Below are 22865 nucleotides of genomic sequence, written 5' to 3'. Positions count from 1 at the left end.
GGAGCCAAGAAGTCGTTAGTTCAATTCCCTGTCAGGGCATATGCCCAGGTTTTGGGCTTGATCCCCAGTGGGGGGCGTGCAGGAAGCAGCCAATCAATGATTCTCTCTCATCATTGATATTTCTATCTCTCCCTCTCCCTTCCTCTCTGAAATCAATTAAAAAAAAAATATATATATATATATATATATATATATATATTTTAACAAATTATGAAATTTCCTACCACCAATAAATTACTGTTTTTTAACATTATGTGATAACTCTGTACTAATGTAGATAGATAAGTGGGTTAAGAATAACTACATATTATATCTTTATTTTAGTTTAAATTATCTGTTAACTTTAATTTTACTTGATATAATAAAAACCAATGCAACTAAAGTAAGATGAAAGATTTTTTGAACTTAAGATAAATTCTTATATACAGTGACATTTATTTCTTCAAGATTCATTGAGGTTATAAAAAAGATGATGGAGCCCATCCGGCATGGCTCAGTGGTTGAGTGTAGGCCTATGAACCAGGAGGTCATGGTTTGATTCCGTGGTCAGGGGACATGCCCGGGTTGCAGACTTGATCCCCAGTATGGGACGTTCAAGAGGCAGTCAGTCAATGATTCTCATTATTGATGTTTCTATATCTCTCTCCCTCTCCCTTCCTCTCTCAAATCAATAAAAATAAAAAGTGATGATTCTTTTTAATCTGCAGTTTGCATTTTAGCTTGCACGTGCTTTATTTCCTGAATTAGTCCATGCTTTTATACTTGGATGACATTTTTCTGGGTGGAATATTCCTGATTCACTTTCCTTTTTTCATTTCTTCCTTTGAGCTATGACTAGCAGCACCTGGAGTCGGCTGTGGCTGTGGGAAGTACTGAGGCTAGCTAAAGGTTCTTTTTTTTTCTTCTTTTTTTTTTTTTTAATATTATACATTTTATTGATTTTTTACAGAGAGGAGGAGAGAGGGATAGAGAGCTAGAAACGTTGATGAGAAAGAAACATCAACCAGCTGCCTCTTGCACACCCCCTACCGGGGATGTGCCCACAACCAATGTACATGCCCTTGACCAGAATCGATCCTGGGACCTTTCAGTCCGCAGACTGACGCTCTACCACTGAGCCAAACCGGTTTCGGCTAAAGGTTCTTAATTGTAAGTCATGTTTTCCTGCCTGAAGGCCTGTGGAATGCTTTCTTTATTCTTGAAGTTCAGTAGCTTACCCAGGGTTGGCTCTGGGCCAGTCATTCTATATTAATATTTTCAGGTATATAGAGTTCCCTTTGACTCCTGATTACATTCTTCTATATCTCTGTATACTTTTCCTGTTTCATTTCTTAGGGCCCTCTACCTCAGGTCACCAGTTGACAACCTGGAATTGGATCAACTCTTTCTAATTTCCATGATTATTTACTTTTTAGGTGATTTAGTATAATTTTTAATCCTCTGACTTCACTATGATTATCTCAATCATTTCCTCTGTTAATAATTTTAATTTTGATCATGGTAGTTCTCTTCCTTGTTTGTAATTGATTAGATTTTAATGGTGGTGTTTTGGTCCTCTTTTTGCTTCCTTACTTCTATAATCTCCTTTTTAATTGGTGTCATTTTCTTGCCTTTGTGCTCTTATTTCCTGATTCATCTATAGTGCAAGGCACTTTTTTAGGGCTACATTTTCTTACAAATATAGTTCTAATTGTTATGGCATATCTAGGATTAGTCCTCTTCTCTGTCTACATCCTCTGGCTAGGCGATCTTTTCTATCCTTTGACTTCGAATGCCATGTATATGCTACTGATGGGGATATTCATACCTTTAACCCACACCTATCTCTTGGACTCAAATTAAATTTCTACTGATTCCTTGTTATTTCCATTAATATACCTAATATGTATCTCAAAATCTAAATATTCTATATGAAACTCTGGGTTTTTATCTATCACCTCCCAGTCACCTCTTCCTCCATCAGAGTAAGTGGCCCCAATACAAAAGCCTCAGAATCATCCTTCTCCTCATGCCTTAAATGTAATCTACTACCAAGTCCTGATATTTCTACCTTCCAAATGTCTTCTATCATTGTGCATGTCTTTCATCTCCACTCCACTGTCATTTCTTGCCTGAATACTGCACTGTTTCCTAGCTGGCCTCCCCTCTAATACTGTTGCCCCTAAAACTTATTCTCCACTCAGAAAGCAGGATGTGGTGGTTTAAAACATGTCTGCAAATTCTTCAGTACTTCTGTCATCAAAAGATGGAATTCAGTCCTCCTTCCTTTGAATATGGACTTAGTCACATACTTCTAAGAATAGAATGCTCATGACTCCCAGGGCTAGGACATAAAAATGATTGGCTTCCACCTGCTCTTTCCTGGGATGATTGCTCTTGGAACCCATTTGGCATTCCTTAAGAGAGCTCAAATCACGTGGAGAGGTTACATGTAAGTGTTCCACCTGACATTCCCATCTCAGGTTCCAGTAGACAGTCCATAATAGCCAGATATTTGAGTGAGAAAAACTTGAGATGACTTCAGCCCCAATTACAAGACTATAGTTTAAACTTTAAAGCATAAGAGACATTGAACAAGAACCACCTAGTTGAGTACAGCAGCCTCCAGAACTGTGAGAAGAATATGAGTGCTGTTATTTTACACCACTAAGCTTAGGGTGGTTTGTTACACCGCAATAATTGATACACAGAGTGATTTTCAAACATAATCTGTACTATGTCACCCCCCTCATTGACAACATTTAAGGTTTAGTATTAAGATTAAAATAACATAAAAACCAAACCCTAGCTAGAACATGGACTTGCCTGGCATCTTCTAGCCTTTCCTTCTTGCTCATCATACTCCAGACACATGGACTTATTTTTCTGCTTTGCATATGCTCTTCCCTGCATGAAATGGACTTCCCTTCCTCTTGCGATCGCTAAATCTTTCTCATCTTTTCGGCCTCAGCTCAAGCATTACCTCTACAGAAGATTTCATTCTCATTCAATCTAAAGAAAAAACTTATTCTCCTTCCCATGACATTACCCTGCTAAGTTTTCCCAGAGAAGATATCACACTAAAAAATTAGCTTGTTATTTATGTTTAAAAATTATTTTCTTCTCCCTAAATAAGCTCCGTATGGCAGGAGTCTCATCTTGTTCATTCTCAGAACCTCGTATAGTGGTCGGCACAAAGTAGGTAAGTAATAAATGTCTTTAGAATGAATGGGCATCAAAGAAGGCAGATTTTGTGATTTGCCATCTTTATATGGAAATCTTACCTAACATTGAAATGTTCTGTCTGATGGCATTCCATATTATTGAATTTGAACTAATCAAAGGTGAATAACCTTTTGTTGGTTATTACTCTTTATTCATTTATTTATTCACTCTTCAAGTACAAGATTTCTTCCAGATTGGTGAGGTAAACAAACAAACATTAAAAATATAAGTTAATGTTGGTGTGTCATAAATCTATGAAGAAAAATAAAGCAAGGACGGGATAGAGTGACAGGAACACTAGCCAGTTTGGCTCATTGAATAGAGCATTGGCTCTGAGACTGAAGGGTTCTGGGTTCTGTTCTGGTCAAGGGCATAGACCTCGGTTGTAGGCTCAATCCCTACCTCTTGTTGGGGCATGTGTGGGAGGCAACCAATTGATATGTCTCTCTTATTGATCTCTCTCTTTCTTTCTCTTTTCCTCCTCCCTTTCCTCCCTTTCACTGTCTTCAAAAATCAATGCAAAAAATAAAAGAAACTAGACATCAAGAGGTAAGAGAGAGAAGAGGACAACTAGTAAGCAGCTATGACATCAACTTCTTTTGATCACTGTAGGCCAAGTTTTGAGCAAATACAGCCCAGCCCCATTCTTTCATCCTCAGGTTTAGGGCCTGTGGAGACTCAGTGCGGTTGGGTTATGGAGGCTTCTTGGAAATTGTTGGCTCCTCAAGATCAACATCTTGATTCATTCCTTTGATATTGGAGACAATGGTCTGTCTGTCCTCCTATGTGTGCTCCATTTGATTGCAAATGGAATGAAGTGTGTGTTATTCAAGCATCATCTCAGGTTCCCAGTTTTAGCTGTGACTCAAAACAGCCCTTTAGCAGCAGTGGGCTTCTAAATAATGAAAATTCCCCAAACACCTTTCTCAAGTTTGAAAATGAAACCCACACTTTGAAAGGGAGAAGAAAAATGGGGAAGAGGGAAGGCCAAGAAACCAATCAGAGTTGCCTATGAAAACACAAAGTCCCTTAAAATTAGTTTTATTTCTACTAATACATTTGACTGAGCTTTTTTATTTTCTAGTTTCTTTGAATTATGTACATTTTTTTTTTTTTACAGTTCTTAAATGGTATTTGAATTGTTTTCCTTCCCACTAAATTTAAACATTGAGGGTTTGTTCTATCATTGAATGAAGCAATACTTTATACTTGTGAAACCATTTATATATGACTGGATTATAGAAAGGAATGAACAAGACTATTGGCACATAGTAGGCAGAAGGTGATGTCACTGTGGCAATGTCCCTGTGACTTGCTCAACTCCTCAGTCCTCTCCTCCCCCAGGACTGCTCTCCCAGCCTGCTTGTTAAGTGGCACAATGTGTAGAAGGAGGGATTACCAAATGGAATATCCAAAAAGCATAATTCTTGGCTTCATGGAGTTCACTTTTATCTAATTGCTTACTTACACAGTTCATTCTATTGTGCATTGTCTGAGGACCTCTGAATAGCTACATCAACTGTTAAATACAATGATGTTATTGGATTCTTAAAACAACTTCATTTTGTGATTGTTATGATAGGCAGGCAGGATGGGTGATTGCCTGATGGCCCACAATCAGGAAGGGGGCTGGAAACATTGGCCCTCTGCTGACACTTGGAGAGTGTGTGTTTATTGGCTGCATGGAAGCATGCATTCATTCCTCCCCCTTCATCTACCAGCTCAGTGACTGGCACGCCATGCACCATACCTGGGGACTGGGGAGCCTTCTTTGGTTCACCCTTGCTACCACATCTGCTTGCTCTCCAAGTTCTATTTGGTTGTATCTTGGAACCATTTCTCCTTTCTGCCTCTCCCCTTCATTTTCACTGTCATTGTTTCCTTATATCTGTGATCATTTCTGGTCTAGAGTACTGCCATAGCTCTTCGTTGTAGTCTTTTAAACTCATTATTTGAGTCAAAGATAGAGCTATCTTTAAAACAGCTAAATTTAGACATATGTTAGTATTACCACACTGCCCTTCAAATGATCCAGGTAGCATTCTTATATGTCTAAAATGTGTAAACATTTGAGGAGAGAAATTAAGATGGTGGCATAGGTAAATACCTGAACTGCTCCCTCGCACAACAACTTCAAAACTACAACTAAGAGACAAAATGGACATGATCCAGAACCACAGGAAGGTTGGCTGAGTGGAAATTCTACAACTAGAAGGAAAAAGAAAAGCACACTGAGACTCCGAGGAGCTGTGGAAGTAAAGGCAGAGGTATGGAGGCGCTTGCTGAGAGGGCTGGCAGCTGAGTACGTGGCTGTCTTTTTCAAGCGGGAGGGAGACAAAAGCTCCCGACTGCTCTGATCTCCAGTTTTGGACGAGATTCTGGGGACCCAGACTCATATGGGGAGAAACTGGACTATCTGGTAGTGTGCAGATCTCAAGGGTGGCTTTCTCTCAGAGGTGCTTGCAGTGATTATCAAGGGACACTGAGATCAGGGGGCCTCTTAGGGCAGGGCTGATGGGAACCCATTGCTGTTTCTCCACCCTGATACTCTGCCCCATCCTAGCCGTGTGCAGAGGATTTTGTACCTGAATGACCTGGTCCTTTGAAATCTAAACTTACTTAACAAACTGCAGCTGAGTCTGTAAGACCTAGAACATCCAAAAGAAGGCCCAAGGCCCCACAACAGCTTGCATTGCTTCACAGCTGGGCCTCATCTGGACACCTCCAAAACCCAAACAAAGAAGAGGAATCTGCTGATCTCTCTGTAGCTCATGCTGGGTGGCCTAAGGCAGAGGCTAAATTAGTACTTCTTTGGAGATCTAAGAGCCAGTGTACCCAGGGGTCAGAGTAGGACCATCCAGATTACAATTCCTCAGATCCATAAGGGACACATTCAGGGGGAAGATTCAGTGAGCACCAAAGCCCCACTGAAGTAAGTCTTGCCTCATAAGGGTATCTCCGGCACAGAAGTTCTTCCATTGTAGACATAGCTGACCCTCACAGCCAATTGGCCTGGAGGTCACTTCTCCCAGTGACCCAACAATTAGGGCTTATCTACAACAAGACTGTGCACACAGCCCACATAGGGGTGCACCAAGAGTGTCTACCTCAGGTAACTGGGAAGGCTGAGCCACTGGGCCCTATAGAACACCTAGCACACAAAGCCACTCCATCAACTCAGGGAAGCGGCCAAAATGCAGAGACAAAGAAACAGGTTACAAATGAAAGAAATGGAGGAAAGAAAATGACTGGATATAGAGTTCAAAACCACGGTGATAAGGTTTTTCAAGAATTTCCTAGAAAAGTCTGATAAGTTTAGTGAGACCCTCAAGGATATGAAAAAGGATCAACTAGAAATTAAGCATACACTGGCTGAAATAAAAAATATTATACAGAGATCCAACAGCAGACTAGAGGATTGCAGGAATCAAGTCAAAGATTTGAAATACAAAGAAGCAAAAAACACCCAACCGGAAAAGCAAAAAGCAAAAAGAATCCAAAAATATGAAGATAGTGTAAGGAGCCTCTGGGACATCTTCAAGCATACCAACATTTGAATTATGGGGTGCGAGAAGAAGAGAGAGCAAGATATTGAAAACCTATTTGAAGAAATAATGACAGAAAACTATCCTCACCTGGTGAAAGAAATAGACTTACAAGTCCAGGAAGTGCACAGAACCCCAAACAAAAGGAATCCAAAGATCACACCAAGACACATAATAATTTTTTCAAAAATATATTTTATTGATTTTTTACAGAGAGGAAGAGAGAGGAATAGAGAGCTAGAAACATTGATGAGAGAGAACCATTGATCAGCTGCCTCCTGTACACCCCACTGATATGCCCGCACCAAGGTACATGCCCTTGACCGGAATAGAACCTGGGACCTTTCAGTCTGCAGGCCAACGCTCTATCCACTGTGCCAAACCGATTTCGGCAAGACACATCATAATTAAAATGCTAAGAGCAAAAGACAAAGAGAGAATCTTAAAAGCAGCAAGAGAAAAACAGTTAATTACCTATAAGGGAGCACCCATATGATTGTCAACTGATTTCTTAACAGAAACTATGCAGGCCAGGCAGGAGTGACAAGAAATATTCAAAGTGATGAATAGCAAGAACCTACAACCAAGATTACTCTATCTAGTAAAGCTACCATTCAGAATTGAAGGTCAGATAAAGAGCTTCACTGATAAAGAAAAGCTAAAGGAGTTCATCACTGCCAAACCAGTATTATATGAAATGCTGAAAAGTATTCTTTAAGAAGAGGAAGAAGAAGAAAAAGATAAAGATAAAAAACTATGAACAACAAATACATATCCATCAACAAGTGAATCTAAAAATCAAGTGAATTAAAAAAATAAAATAAAATAAAAATCAAGTGAATTAAAAATCTGATGAACAGCCAAAACCGGTTTGGCTCAGTGGATAGATCATGGGCCTGTGGACTGAAAGGTCCCGGGTTTGATTCCGGTCAAGGGCATGTACCTTGGTTGCAGGCACCTCCCCAATAGGGGGTGTGCAAGAGGCAGCTGATCGATGATTCTCTTTCATGGTTGTTTCTAATTCTCTATCCCTTTCTCTTCCTCTCTGTAAAAAAATCAATAAAATATATATATTTTAAAAATCTGATGAACAGAATAAACTGGTGAATATAATAGAATCAGGGGCATAGAAAGGGAGTGCAATGACAATTCTCGGAGGGCGGGAAAGGGGTGTGGGGGATGCAGGAAGAGACTGGATTAAAATTGTACACCTATGATTGAGGACAGTGGGAGTGTGGGTAAGGGCAGAGGATGGGGTGGGAACCAGGTGGAGGGGAGTTATGGGGGGGAAAAAGAGGAACAGTTGTAATAATCTGAACAATAAAAATTTATTTAAAAAATAAAATGTGTAAGCATTTAATCACCATATGATCCAAAAAGGACATCATTTTACCCAAAATGTATTGCATATCAAATGTATACAGATTTTATCTGTCAATCATGCTTTAATAAAGTGGAAGAGAGGAGGACACAAATAAAACAAAATAGGTAGGTACCTTTTTCATTATCTTTAATTATTATTCACTTACTTTAAGCATGATTTCACTAAACCATAATGAAAATGATCCTTTGTTACTTACTGGATTTTCTTAGAGCCAAAACTATTGCTAATGCATTTGACTATATCTAGAAGTGGAAAATCATTTTTCATTTCCACTTTGCTTAAGTTACTCCCTGGCACATCTAGTTAAGCCTTGTTCTGGTTCATCAGAACAAAGGCATCCTTGGCTGCCCTGGAGTGAATGTTTGCATTGTCTGACTTCATTGTATTTATTCCCACAGGGAAAATTCCAGAAGTGATGGGGGAGCAGATTGTATTAGCTCACAGCCTTCCTCCCTAACTAATTACAAGAGGAACAGGCACGGACTTAGAAATATGAGAAAGAGCCAAAATAGAGCTTGGAATCCTTTATTATGCAAATTAGAATTGGAGTGGGGAACAGAGAAGCAAGGGCTTGCCCTGCCCTTAACTTTCTTGGTAATTTCCACAGTTTTTGCTCAAGTCCTCCTCCTTTTCCTCTCTCCTCCCCCATGACTTTTTCTCCCCTCCTTTTTTTGGTATTCTGTTTCCAGGGGTAATAGTTTAATGGAGGCCAATAAACACCATTTCTGAAAGAAATACCTGATCAACTCTCAAAATGTCTTCTTCACCCTCCACTTTTCCCTTTCCTTATCTCTTAGCGTTGAATTTCATTGAACGCCTCTGGATACAACTTTTCTCCTTGTCACTCTTTGGTGTTTTCAATATGCTATCTTGCATTTCCATGTTTTTTTATTTTACATCTGGGACTGAAAATCAAGTTTCGTTTGGGCTGAAGGAAAATAAATAGAAAAGCAGGCAACTTATTTCAATCTCTACTAGCATTAACATCAAATATGTTTTTGGGTTTATCCCCTGTCATTTGACAAGTTGTGAAGTGTTATATAGAATGTAATCAGGCAATGTTTTCCTTAAGTTTAAATGCCCCTTCCTTCCTCCCTCCATCCCTCCCTCCCTCCATCCCTCCCTCCCGCCTCCCTCCCTCCGTCCTTCCTCCCTTCCTCCCTTCCTCCCTTCCTCCCTTCCTTCCTTCCTTCCTTCCTTCCTTCCTTCCTTCCTTCCTTCCTTCCTTCCTTCCTTCCTTCCTTCCTTCCTTCCTTCCTAAAGTAACTTCTACTTGATGAGCCAGGTTTCTTCTCAACTAAGAAAAAAAAAAAAGAGGTCTTTTTTTGTCACCTTAGACACCTGGGAAAGCAGGGCCAAACCATCCCAGCCTTTGCCCTCAATTACAAACAGAGTGGAGTGTCACTTAGTTCAGGAGTTTGTGCTGCTCAAGAGTTTGCACAAACACAGAGTTGAGAAATACTGCTTACTGGAACGGATGCAAAAGCAAAGGACGAACTGGTTCTTTCCCGAGGTAGAGACATTACTGTGTCGGCTTTAGCTGTTCCATATTGGATTCCTTGTGGGAATGCCTGACCTAAGAGTTGCTCTTCTCTACTTGGTAAGTTACTTAGCTCCTTTGGAAGCCAGTTTCCTCATTTTTAAAAAAATGGTGATAATTTTTAAAAAATATATATTTTATTGATATCAGAGAGGAAGGGAGAGGGAGAGAGAGATAGAAACATCAATGATAAGAGAGAATCATTGATCAGCTGCCTCTTGCATGCTCCCACTGGAAACAGCCCGAATCCTGGGCATGTTCCATTGACTGGAATTGAACCTGGGCCCTTTCGGTATGTAGGCTGACGCTCTATCCACTGAACCAAACCAGCTAAGCCAGTTTCCTTATTTTTAAAATTAGGGGTAAGAATACATGTTCCCTAAGATCCTTTCATCTTGGCTGTTCTATGAGTTAAGATTTGTCTTCCAGTAAGCACACACCCAAAATAGTGCTGTAGTCCTCAAGGTAGACCTTATATATATTTCTATAGTTTTGTAATCACCCTGTATGAGGGAGTATTTGAGGAATGGAGGGCCTTCCTTTCTTTTTTCCTCTTCCTACCTTCATTGCTTTTTGTTTTGTTTTTTTTTAAATAACCTAAACTACCTTCTACAATCTTTGAGGATAACGTTGACTTTTATAAAAACAGCCATTTGAGCCAGGCCTGGTGAATAAGTGAGTGATCAAGCATGATACCACAGCTTTGATGCCAACAGTTTCTCAGAGAGTGTGCTGTGAACTCTAAAATGCTGGCTGCCAGTTACTGGGCCACAGTTCACACTTCTTGCCAAATTCAGTATTGCATATGAAAAACATCCTAATATTAAAGGAGTAAAGCACTAGGGCTTTCCCTTTCTTTTAAATTGTTTTTCTTAGTTCTGGATTTCTTTTTTTTTTTTTTTTTTTTAGTTCTGGAATTTTTAACTGATCTCGGGTTTTGGTTGTACTAGACACTCCTACTTTTTTCTTTAGAACTTCCTGATTTGTCTAGCTCTTTAGGGAGATCATTGGTGTTTTATATGTCAAAATATATGGATGGCTAATTGCAGAAACATTCTACATGTTCCAGGTTACTTTAAAAATTAGACCAGTTTTTTATTTACAATTCGCTTTTCAGTTTTCATCAAAGCAGTTAACCATTATTTAAAGAGAATGGATGCCAAAACCAGTTTGGCTCAGTGGATAGAGCGTCGACCTGCAGACTGAAGGGTCCCAGGTTAGATTCTGGTCAAGGGCATGCACCTTGGTTGTGGGCATATCCCCAGTGTGTGGTGTGCAGGAGGTGGCTGATCAATGTTTCTAGCTCTCTATTCCTCTCCCCTCTTCTCTGTAAAAAAAAAAAAAAAAAAAAATCAATAAAATATATATTTTTTAAAAAAAGAGAGAGAATGGAATCTTCTGACTTTTTCACTATTTTCATAGGTCATAGGGTGCCTTCATGGGCATGAGTGAATGCTTCAGGCTGATGTTTTCTGATCCAGTATAACGGGTAACATTTATAGCCATGTCATTGTGCAGATAGAATGAAAATCTCTTGGGAGGGGGCTATTTCAAGAACTCAGGCCTCGTGGGTGGCTAGATTTACAGGGCCTTTTCTTTTCAACTAGAAAATCCTACAATTTTATGGTTCTGACCCTTTCCCTACCTTCTGCACACCACCTGTGATAAGCAACTGATTGACATGGCTCCCAATGACCCTGCCTTCTGGTATTCACTCTCTTGCATAACACATTCCTCTGAAGTGTGGGTTGGACTTGGTGACTTGCTTCTCAGGAATAAAATACAGCTATATGTCACTTAGCAACAGAAGTGCATCATTAGGTGATTTTTTTCATTGTGTGAACACCATGGATTGTCTTTACACAAACCTAGACAGTATAGTCTACTAAACACCTAGGCTATGTGATATAGACTATTGCTCCTAAGCTACAAGCATGTACATCATTTTACTATAAAGACAACACACAAGAAGATGATGTAATCAAGAAATTAGGTAAACATTAGATGTATGAGGCTATTGCTGGCATACTATTTTAGAGAATTTTTTTTTTTTAATCTCACCCAAAGACATGTTTTTATGGATTCTAAAGAAAGAAAGAGGAAGAGAGAGGGTTGGGGGGAGAGAGAAACATCAATGTGAGAGAAAAACATGGATCGATTGCTTCTTGCACATGCCTGATTGGGGATCACACTGCACCTGGGCACCTACCTGATTTGGAATCAAACCCAAGACCCCTTGATGCATAGGAAGACACTCCAGCCAAGTGAGCCACATCTGCCAGGTTAAACTTTTTTATTTTATTTTATTATTTTTTAATTAAATTATTATCTGTGTACATATTTTAACATTGGTCCCCCCCTCCCCATACATACCCTCCCTCCCCAGAGTTTTGTGTCCATTGGTTGTACTTATATGCATGTATACAAGTCCTTCGGTTGATCTATTATCTCCCTCCCCTCCCCGCTGTACTTTGACAGTCTGCTTGTTGCTTTACTGTCTCTATATCTATCTTTTGGTTCTTCAGTTTATAATGTTCTTTATCATCCATAAATAAGTGAGGTCATGTGGTATTTCTCTTTCATTGACTGGCTTATTTCACTCAGCATGATGTTCTCCAGTTCTATCCAGGTTGCTGCAAATGATGAGAATTCCTTCTTTTTTATGGCAGCATAGTATTCCATTGTGTAGATATACCATAGTTTTTTGATCCAATCATCTGCTGACGGGCACCTAGGCTGTTTCCAAATCCTAGCTATTGTAAATTGTGCTGCTATGAACATAAGGGTGCATATATCCTTTCTGATTGATGTTTCTAGTTTCTTGGGATATAATCCTAGGAGTGGGATTACTGGGTCAAATGGGAGTTCCATTTTCAGTTTTTTGAGGAAACTCCATACTGTTCTCCACAGTGGTTGCACCAGTCTGCATTCCCACCAGCAGTGCACAAAGGTTTCTTTTTTTCCACAACCTCGCCAACACTTGTCGTTTGTTGATTTGTTGATGTTGGCCGTTCTGACAGGTATGAGATGGTACCATTGTTTTGATTTGCATCTCTTGGATAATTAGTGACTTTGAGCATGTTTTCATGTGCCTCTTGGCCTTTCTTCTGTCTTCTTTTGAAAATATTCTATTTAGGTCCATTGCCCATTTTTTATTTTTTATTTATTTATTTATTTATTTTTTTATTTTTTTAATTTTTTTTAAATCAATCTTTATTGTTCATATTATTACAAAGGTTCCTCATTTCTTCCCCCCTCCACCAGGTTCCCACCCCACCCTCCGCCCCCTCCCCATCCCCCATTGTCCTCATCCATAGGTGCACAGTTTATGTTCAGTCTCTTCCTCCCTCCCTTTCCCCGATAGTAAATCCCTTTTCAGATAGTAAATCTGTTACTTAGTATTTTCTCATATCAATAATACCTCCACATGCCCAATGATACACTTCACACAAAAGACATTTTCAAATAGGTCAACCAGCCTCATCCAGGCCCCACCCAAGGCACTCACAGATCAACACCCCAGCGCTATACTAACTCAACACATCCAGATCTAAGCCTTCATCATTTGATTCAGCAGACCCTCAAGTTCCCGCAAAAGATTCCAGCCATGTCTGAGAGGCAGCCGTGGGCAGGTACAGGCGAGGAGCGAGCTGTTTCGGGCCTGGCTGCTCCGGGCCTGGCCTCTGTTGCTCTGGTTCGTTCCACAACCAGCTGCTCCGGGTCTGGTCACTGCCGCTCCCGACCTAGTTGCTCTGGACTTGGCTGTTGCTGCTACAGGCCTGGCTGCACCCGACCCGGCTGCTCTGGGCCCGGTTGCTCCGGTCCCGGCCGCTCCGGGCCTGGCCGCTCCCAGCCTGTCAGCCGCTGCTCTGGGCCTGGCTGCTCCCAGCCTGGCAGCCACTGCTCCGGGCCTGGCCGCACCAGACCCGGCTGCTCCGGGCCTGGCCGCTCCCAGCCTGGCAGCTGCTGCTCCGGGCCTGGCCGCCCCCAGCCTGGCAGCCGCTGCTCCGGGCCTGGCCGCACAAGTCCCGGCTGCTCCGGGCCTGGCCGCTCCCAGCCTGGCAGCCGCTTCTCCAGGCCTGGCCACTCCCAGCCTGGCAGCCACTGCTCCGGGCCTGGCCGCACCAGACCCGGCTGCTCCGGGCCTGGCCGCTCCCAGCCTGGCAGCCGCTGCTCCGGGCCTGGCCGCTCCCAGCCTGGCAGCCACTGCTCCTGGCCTGGCTGCACCAGACCCGGCTGCTCCGGGCCTGGCCGCTCCCAGCCTGGCAGCCACTGCTCCTGGCCTGGCCGCACCAGACCCGGCTGCTCCGGGCCTGGCCGCTCCCAGCCTGGCAGCCGCTGCTCCGGGCCTGGCCGCTCCCAGCCTGGCAGCCGCTGCTCCTGGCCTGGCTGCACCAGACCCGGCTGCTCCGGGCCTGGCCGCTCCCAGCCTGGCAGCTGCTGCTCCGGGCCTGGCCGCACCAGACCCGGCTGCTCCGGGCCTGGCCGCTCCCAGCCTGGCAGCTGTTGCTCTGGGCCTGGCCACTCCCAGCCTGGCAGCCGCTGCTCCGGGCCTGGCCGCACCAGACCCGGCTGCTCCGGGCCTGGCCGCTCCCAGCCTAGCAGCCGCTGCTCCGGGCCTGGCCGCACCAGACCCGGCTGCTCCGGACCTTGCTGCTCCCAGCCTGGCAGCTGCTGCTCCGGGCCTGGCCGCTCCTAGCCTGGCAGCCGCTGCTCCAGGCCTGGCCACACCAGACCCAGCTGCTCCGGGCCTGGCCGCTCCCAGCCTGGCCGCCGCTGCTCCAGGCCTGGCCGCACCCGACCCGGCTGCTCCGAGCCTGGCCGCTCCCAGCCTGGATGCTCCGTGCTTGGCTACTGCTGTTCTGGGCCTGGCTGCTCCCAACCCGGCTGCTCTGGACCGGGCTTCTCCAGGCCCAGCCACTCCGTGTCTGGGTGTTCCTGGACTGGCCACCCTGGGCTTGGCCGCCTCTGCCTCAGGCCTGGCTGCCACTGCCCCAGGTCTGGCTGCTCCAGTGCTGGCCGTTGATGCTCTTGTTCTGGCTGCTGCTGCTCTGGGGCCTGGCCACTGCTGCTCCGGGCCCAGCTGCCACTGCCTTGTGCCTGGCCACTCTAGGCCTGGTCGCCGCTGTTCCAACATTCTGTCCCTTTTTTCTCTTTTTTTTTTTTTCTTTTTTTAAAAAAAAACAAAACGCATTTATGTTGCAATGTTGGCTGGTGCGTTGAGTTCTGACTTAGTCTTTGATTTTTCAAGATCTTCTTTGTATTCTTTCTTAAGTAATTTTACTATCATTTGCTCTCACTTGATTTCTTCACATTGAGAACTTCTTTGGTTTCTTCCTCCTTGTCCTGGGAGCTCAGCAGGTTGGCCTGTGGCACCCCTTTGTTCTCCGCGGGCTCCGGCGCTGCTCCAGCCTGTTGCCGGGGTCGGCGCCGCCCAGGAAGCAGCCCCCGTCCTTGGCTCCGTTGCCAGTGCTCAGCAGTCGAAGGCTCAGGGGCACCCCCCCCCACTGGGGGCCCCGTCGCCTGGCTCCTTGCTGGCGCCCGGCTGGCCGGTGTCCGGCAGGGGCTCCTACTCCTCGTGGCGTTCCTCCAGTCTGGAGCTTTCTTTCTCCCTCCCACTAGGGGAGTCCAGGATCAGAGTCAACAGACTGTCCTCTGCGCACAGTGTGCGCGACTCCGGGGGCTCGGCCTTTCGCCGCGCTCCCAGGACTCCACCTCACAGCTCCGTCTCCCCCTGCCCGAGCCTGGGTCCCCAGGGACTGGCCCAGACCTGGAGTTCGGCATTGCCCATTTTTTAATTGGATCATTCATTTTCCTTTGATTTAGTTGTATAAGCTGTATGTAGATGTTGGAGATTAAACCTTTATCAGTGATAACATTTGCAAATATGTTCTTCCATACAGTGGGCTTTCTTGTTGTTTTGTTGATGGTTTCTTTTGCTGTAAAAAAGCTTTTTATTTTGATGTAGTCCCATTTGTTTATTTTCTCTTTAGCTTCCATTGGCCGAGGGGCAGTATCAGTGAAGAAGTTCTTTCAGCATATGTCTGAGATTTTGCTGCCTGTGGATGCCTCTAATATTTTTATGGTTTCCCGTCTTATGTTTAAGTCCTGTATCCATTTTTAGTTTATTTTTGTGTATGGTGTAAGTTGTGTATTTTTGTGTATGGTGTAAGTTGATCTAGTTTCATTCTTTTGCATGTACCTGTCCAATTTCCCCAACACCATTTATTGAAGAGACTGTCTTGACTCCATTGTATATTCGTGCCTCCTTTGTCAAATATTAACTGAGCATAGTGATTTGGGTTGATATCTGGGTTCTCAATTCTATTCCATTGATCTATTTGGGTCGGCAGCTAAGTAATTGCGGGTTTCACACATATATGGCTTCAGTTGAATTTTTAGGTTTGCAGACGTAGTACAAATGTAAAACACATTTTGTTATTTGATAGTTGGCTATTCAGCTGTTAATCAGTAAAAAAAGTTTTTTGATCTGTTTTGTAGTTTTCGTTTGGCGTTCGTTGAAAAATGGAAAATCAAAAGGAACATTTTCGTCATATTTTGCTTTTTTATTTCCGCAAAGGAAAAAACGCATCGCAAGCTCATAAAAAGTTATGTGCTGTTTATGGTGACGAAGCCTTAAAAGAACGGCAGTGTCAAAATTGGTTTGCCAAATTTCGTTCTGGTGATTTTTCACTCAAAGATGAAAAACGCTCTGGTCGTCCAGTTGAAGTTGATGACGCCCTAATCAAAGCAATAATCAATTCGGACTGTCACAGTACAACACGTGAGATTGCAGAGAAGCTTCATGTATCACATACATGCATTGAAAATCACTTAAAACAACTTGGCTATGTTCAAAAACTCGATACATGGGTTCCTCACGAACTGAAAGAATCACAGTTAACGCAACGCATTAGCAGCTGCGATTTGCTAAAGAAACGTAATGAAAATGATCCATTTTTAAAACGACTGATAACTGGCGATGAAAAATGGGTTGTTTACAACAATATCAAGCGGAAAAGATCGTGGAGCAGGCCAGGTGAACCAACTCAAACAACATCAAAAGCTGAGATTCATCAAAAGAAGGTTTTGTTATCAGTTTGGTGGGATTACAAAGGAATTGTCTACTTTGAACTCTTACCACCCAACCGAACGATCAATTCTGATGTCTACATTGAACAACTAGCGAAATTAAACAATGCAGTTGAAGAAAAGCAGCCCGAATTGACAAATCGAAAAGGTGTTGTATTCCATCATGACAATGCAAGGCCACACACATCTTTGGTCACTCGGCAAAAATTAATGGAGCTTGGTTGGGATGTTTTGCCACATCCACCATATAGTCCTGACCTTGCACCATCTGATTACTTTTTGTTTCGATCTTTACAAAACTCCTTGAATGGTAAAAATTTCAATAATGATGATGATGTCAAATCGTACCTGATTCAGTTTTTTGCTAATAAAAAACAGAAGTTTTTTGAACGTGGGATTATGATGCTGCCTGAAAGATGGCAAAAGGTCATTGATCAAAATGGGCAATACATTACAGAATAAAGTTATTTAGTTCCATGAAAAATTGTCTTTGATTTTCTTTAAAACATCCGCAATTACTTAGTTGCCGACCCAATATATGTCTGTTCTTGGGCCAGTAGAAGAGAACCAGATGTCCACTGCAGTGGGGCTGGATCTCCTGATGCCGTCCATACTCTGAGTCCCCCATCCCTCTCTAAACCACACTGACACAATCAGCTGGCATGGTGTGGGCCCCAGAGCCCACAGAAGTACTTGTGGCAACTGCTCCTTTAGCCTCCAGCTGTGGCCCCTCTAACTCTGGGTGAGCTAGCTTTTCATGCCCCTCCTCACCTCCTTCAAAACACCTACTGAAATCTGTTCCTGGTAGGCCATCTTATCCGCCCAGGGTAACAGTTCTCCCACCACATCAGAAGTCAAGGAAATCATGAAAATTCTCTCCCAAATACATGGCCACCTCCTGAACAGGGAAGTGATTACGGGGGATTCTGGTAGGGATAACGAGGGAGCCTGGCAAGCAGGAGCTGGGACTTCAATGCATTCAATGTCTGTGCCAAAATGGCTCCCTTTATCTTAAGTCCCATTAGCATTTACTGATCTAAATGGGGGACTCTGGGGAAATCATCTTCAACCCTGCCCACCATTTAGAACTATATGAATATGTAGGAAGGACTTGTCGGGACCCAGTGGAAGCAGACTGTGGAATCTACCATATTCCTAATGGCACCTGCTGTGCTAGCCAGATATTCAACCAGGGCCAGGGCGAGGAGAGAGGAGTAGGAGTACAGAGGAAAAGGCACCAATTCTGATGTCAGAACCCATCTGGAAGTGTCATTGCTTCAGAAGAGAGACAGTTGAGCCGAAACCGGTTTGGCCAGTGGATAGTGCGTTGGCCTGCGGACCGAAAGGTCCCAGGTTCGATTCCAGTCAAGGGCATGTACATTGGTTGCGGGCACATCCTCGGTGGGGTGTGTGCAGGAGGCAGCTGGTCGATGTATCTCTCTCATCGATGTTTCTAGCTCTCTATCTCTCTCCCTTCCTCTCTGAAAAATCAATAAAATATATTTTAAAAAAGAAAAGAAAAAGAGAGACAATTGAGAAAATGATTTTACTACACAATTATTTTGGGGCCCAAACAACAGCCTCCACAACTGAGCATAATGCTGAAGGAGGGAGTTGTTTGCTTATTTGATTGTTTTACCTGCTTTTCATAGACATTCATGGCTGGGGGAACCAGCAGGACCTTTGCCCCTCAGGGGTGAGGTAACAGCAGGAGATGGGGGGAGGTCAGTTCAGAGGTGGTTCCCCTGTGAAAATGTTGGCTTGCCTGCCAGAGTTTGGACTTGGTAGCAATAATTATGCCAAGACAGATGGCTGCAGGGGATTGCAAATAGTCAGTGTGGGATCTACTCACTGGCATCTCAGAGAAGCTGTGGGACAAACAGCTGCAGCGTCTTGGCTCAGCCAGCAGGGACACCAGCGATGGTAGATTTACAGACAGAGAGTGTGATTCAGGGAAATAGAGGTCAGAGACAGTGGTGTACTTCAGCTCAGAGAGACATTTCTCAGGCACTGTGGGGGCTGTGACTGCACAGTCTTGTTTAAGTGAGCAATGAAAAGATTTATGATGATAATCTATATATATAAAACCCTAATATGCAAATAGACCGAACTGGAGAACAACCGGTTGCTATGATGAGCGCTAATTACTAGGGGGCGCACGTGGAGTATGGCAGGCATCAGCAGCAAGTGGCAGGGCATGGAACATGGCGGGCATTGGTCATGGTGGGATGGTGGAGCAGGTGAGCGGGGCTCCCAGACCAAGGTGGGGCCTGGTCATTGTCATGGGATGAGCCTCTAATGGTTACTGAAAATTCTTTGCTCCCATGCACAGCAGCCCAACCCCAGCGCTCACACCCACTGGTGCCAGAGCTGCCGCTCACAGCAGCTGCCAGTGCCCAGCGCTGGCTCTGATTGCTTGGTACCCTCAGTGGGTGTGAGCAGCGGCTGCCGGCCTTGATTGCCCCTCAGGGCTTCACCTCCTCTGGCTCCTGAGGGGCAATTGGAGCAGCAGCTGCCACTCACACTCACTGATGGTGCTGGCCCCACTCGTACCTGCTGCTGGTGCAGGCCTCAGTCACTCCACACTGTCAGTGAGTGCCAGTGGGACCTGTGCCATCAGCTCGTGTTAGCAGCGGTGGAGGTGGGAGTGGGGCTGCTGGCAGACAGGGGACTGGGGCCACAGTGGGAAGGGCCAGACAGTGGCTTGGAGGATGGGCTGAGATCCACTCCTGTGCCCACCACAGCCTCGTGGTCCACAGTTCCTTTCAAGGTGCATGGATTTATGCACTGGGCCCCTAATGGTGATAATAATAGCTAGTATTTATTGAGCATGACAGGTACTATTCTAAGTGCTTTCCATGTGTTTATTTACTTAGTTCTCACTATAACTCTATTACATAGATATTATTATCCACCTTTCACAGATGAGAAACTTAGGTTTGGATAAGTTGTTATGTGGCAGACTGCATTTTCCAGAAATGGCAGACATATCACCTAACCCATATGGTATTCTGCACTGTAACCTTGATCCTTCTACCACTGAGAAATGGGTCTATTCCTTCCCATTTGAATTTGTGCAGGCTTCTGGCTCTTCTTTAACTTATAGAATGAAGCAAAAATAAGACAGTATGACTTCCAAGGTAGGCCAGAAAAGGAAATTCACTCTTCACCTGTTTACTGGGATTCTTATCCTGGAGCCCTGAGCTGCCATGGAAGAAGTCTGACTGCCCCGAGGCAGCCATGCTGTGAAGAAGCTCAAACTAACCCACATGGAGTGACCACACAGGGAGGTTCTGAAACTACACGAAGAGGAGAAAGCGGTGCCCAGCCAGCCCAGCGGCTCCCATTCCCATGTTCTTGTTCTAACCGCTGTCTGATTTCTGCCACATGAGAGATACTGAACGTCGAATATGGCAAAACTCCCAACCCACAGAAACCATGAGAAATAATAAAGTGATTTTTGCTGTTTTAAGCCACCAAGTTTTAGAATAATTTATAATGCAGCAATAGATACGTAACAGGTAACTTGCCCATAGCTTGTCCATGGAAGAGCTGAGATTTGAACCATCAGTCTGGTGAACCAAAAGACAAATACATGAAGACACATTTTTTTAAAAAATATATATTTTATTGAATTTTTACAGAGAGGAAGAGAGAGGAATAGAGAGTTAGAAACATCGATGAGAGAGAATCATCGATCAGCTGCCTCTTGCACATCCCCTACTGGGGATGTGCCTACAACCATGGTACATGCCCTGACTGGAATCGAACCTGGGACCTTTCAGTCTGCAGGTCAACACTCTATCCACTGAGTTAAACCGGTTTCGGCGACACATTTTTTTTTTTTTTTTTTTGAGATCTCCAGATATACCTGGGGAGGGGAACTAAGTTCTTGCATAATCATCTGGTGTTTAAAATTCACAAGATTCAGTTATAACTTTAATGCAATCTTGCTTGTACCTATAAGTTGGTGTGGTCTACATTTTAAAATTAGTTGATGAATGTTCTTCTAATGTGTCTCATAGAGTTATTAGAATATAGATCCAAAATTAAATTTTGGATAGCATTTACCCAATATGATCATTTTAGTTTTCAAATAGCACTTTATTTTAATTAATTGCTTCTGGAAGAATTTGTTTTCATGAAATGCTGGTCTTTTCTCTTTTTTCAAATATGTTTTATTGATTTTTTACAGAGAGGAAAGGAAAGGGAGAGTTAGAAACATCAATGAGAGAGAAACATCAATCAGCTGACTCCTGCACACCCCTACTGGGGATGTGCCCACAACCAAGTTACATGCCCTTGACCGGAATTGAACCTGGGACCTTTCAGTCCAAAGGCTAACGCTCTATCCACTGAGCCAAACCAGTTTCGGCTCTTTTAACCAATCTTAAACAAAGATTAAGATACCAATTGTCAGCATTTATTGAGCACTTACTCTGTGTTAGGCACCATGTATTTAATCCTCCCCAAACCCTCTGAGGGAGGTACTATTGTCATTCCCATTTTATAGATGAAAGTACTGAAGCAGAGGGAGGTTAAGTACCTTTGTTGGCAAATGCAGCTAATGAAGAGTTAGAGCTGCTTTCCAACCCATGTTCTAAACCCACACAATACTCCTTTCTGCCCTTAGTCCAGGCCAATTCCTCTGCTACCTTCATGTAATATGTTTTTGTGAAATGCGTTTTTTATATAAAAGATTAAGCTTAGCTTGTGTTGTATACAACTCAGGGCCAAGATGTTGCTAGATGATTCCTAACACAGAGAAGCCTCTTCAACAAGATATTTTCTATGCCAACAAGGCATAGAAATGGTTACTACTAAATTATGAAAGAAGGCAAAGCCTTTTGTTAATTATTTTTGAATAATTTATTCTTGGGTTTCCCGTGACTTGTTGAGGAGTTCATAGAGAGTCTTGGGAAGTCTCTAGGAAGTTTTAAAATAAAGAAAATGATACATTCGTAGGAGTTATATGTTTTTAACATATAATGCCACTAGGAATTCAGCATTTTGGCAGGGGTTTGTTTTTTATATGTTTTTACTTTAAACAGAAAGAATGCACATTGATTAGCTCAAAAGCGTTCTTGTCTTACATAGTAAAGAAAATGCATGCAAGAAAAGCAAGAGTGGCCCTAGTTGGGTTTCTCACTTGGTTAGAGCATCATCCCGATACACCAAGGTTGTAAATTTGATACCTAGATAATTTGAAGTCAACTGATGGGTGGATGAGTGGGTTGCTGTTTTTTTTCTCTCTCACTCTCATCAATAAATTTAAAAATAATGAAGAAAGGAAAGTGTGATGTGCAGAGAAAGCCAGGCATAGCTGGTATTTAGCTTCATTGCTTGCTGGAGTGTAAACTTTGAGCAAATTAACTCACCTCTTTATAGGTGATATATGAGCCTCTGCAGAGAATATCAGAAATCATCAGGGAGTGAACCCCATAAAGTCAGGCCTTGCTGCAGTCACATCAATTGAGTATTTAAAGTGATAGAATACAGGAGATACAGAGACATTTAGTTTTATCCAAGCATGATGAAAAATAGTCTGGAAATAGCCATGAAGAGCAGGGAGAGCCCTGGCCTGTCTCCTGTTGGGATATGGAGAAAACATTGATTAAGGCACAGCTGGCTTCCAGAGAGAAACTAGGTTTGGTGAGTAAGAAAACTAGAGAGCACCTTAGCCAGTTTGGCTCAATGGATAGAGTGTCGGTCTGTGGACCGAAGAGTCCTGGGTTCTGTTCTGGTCAAAGGCATATACCTCGGTTGCAAGCTATAATACTTCCAGGCCTGGGCCACATGCAGGAGGCAACCAATTAATGTGTTTCTCTCACATTGAAATTTCTCTCTAAAAATCAATGGGAAAATACCCTGATAGCTAGTATTCATATAATCTACTACTACTACTACTACTAATAATAATAATAATAATAATAACAATAATAATAAATCCTCAGGCCCGAACTGGTTTGGCTCAGTGGTAGAGCATCGGTCTGCGGACTGAAAGCTCCCAGGTTTGATTCCGGTCAAGGGTATGTACTTTGGTTGTGGGTACATCCCCAATAGTGCAGGAGTGTGCAGGAGGCAGCTGATCCATGTTTCT

At 43.3% G+C, this 22865-nt stretch overlaps 1 long non-coding RNA gene across 1 annotated transcript in view; it reads left to right on the top strand.

The window, feature by feature from the left end:
* Positions 1-22865, top strand: part of LOC311620977 — a 62237-nt gene that overhangs the window by 29424 nt on the left and 9948 nt on the right. The window lies entirely within an intron of this gene.

The sequence above is a fragment of the Pipistrellus hanaki genome, assembly GCF_964339955.1.
Source record: "Pipistrellus hanaki genome assembly, chromosome: 4".
Classification (NCBI taxonomy): domain Eukaryota; kingdom Metazoa; phylum Chordata; class Mammalia; order Chiroptera; family Vespertilionidae; genus Pipistrellus; species Pipistrellus hanaki.
The sequence above is the reverse complement of the archived record's forward strand: the minus strand, read 5'-3'. Positions and strand labels throughout refer to the sequence as shown.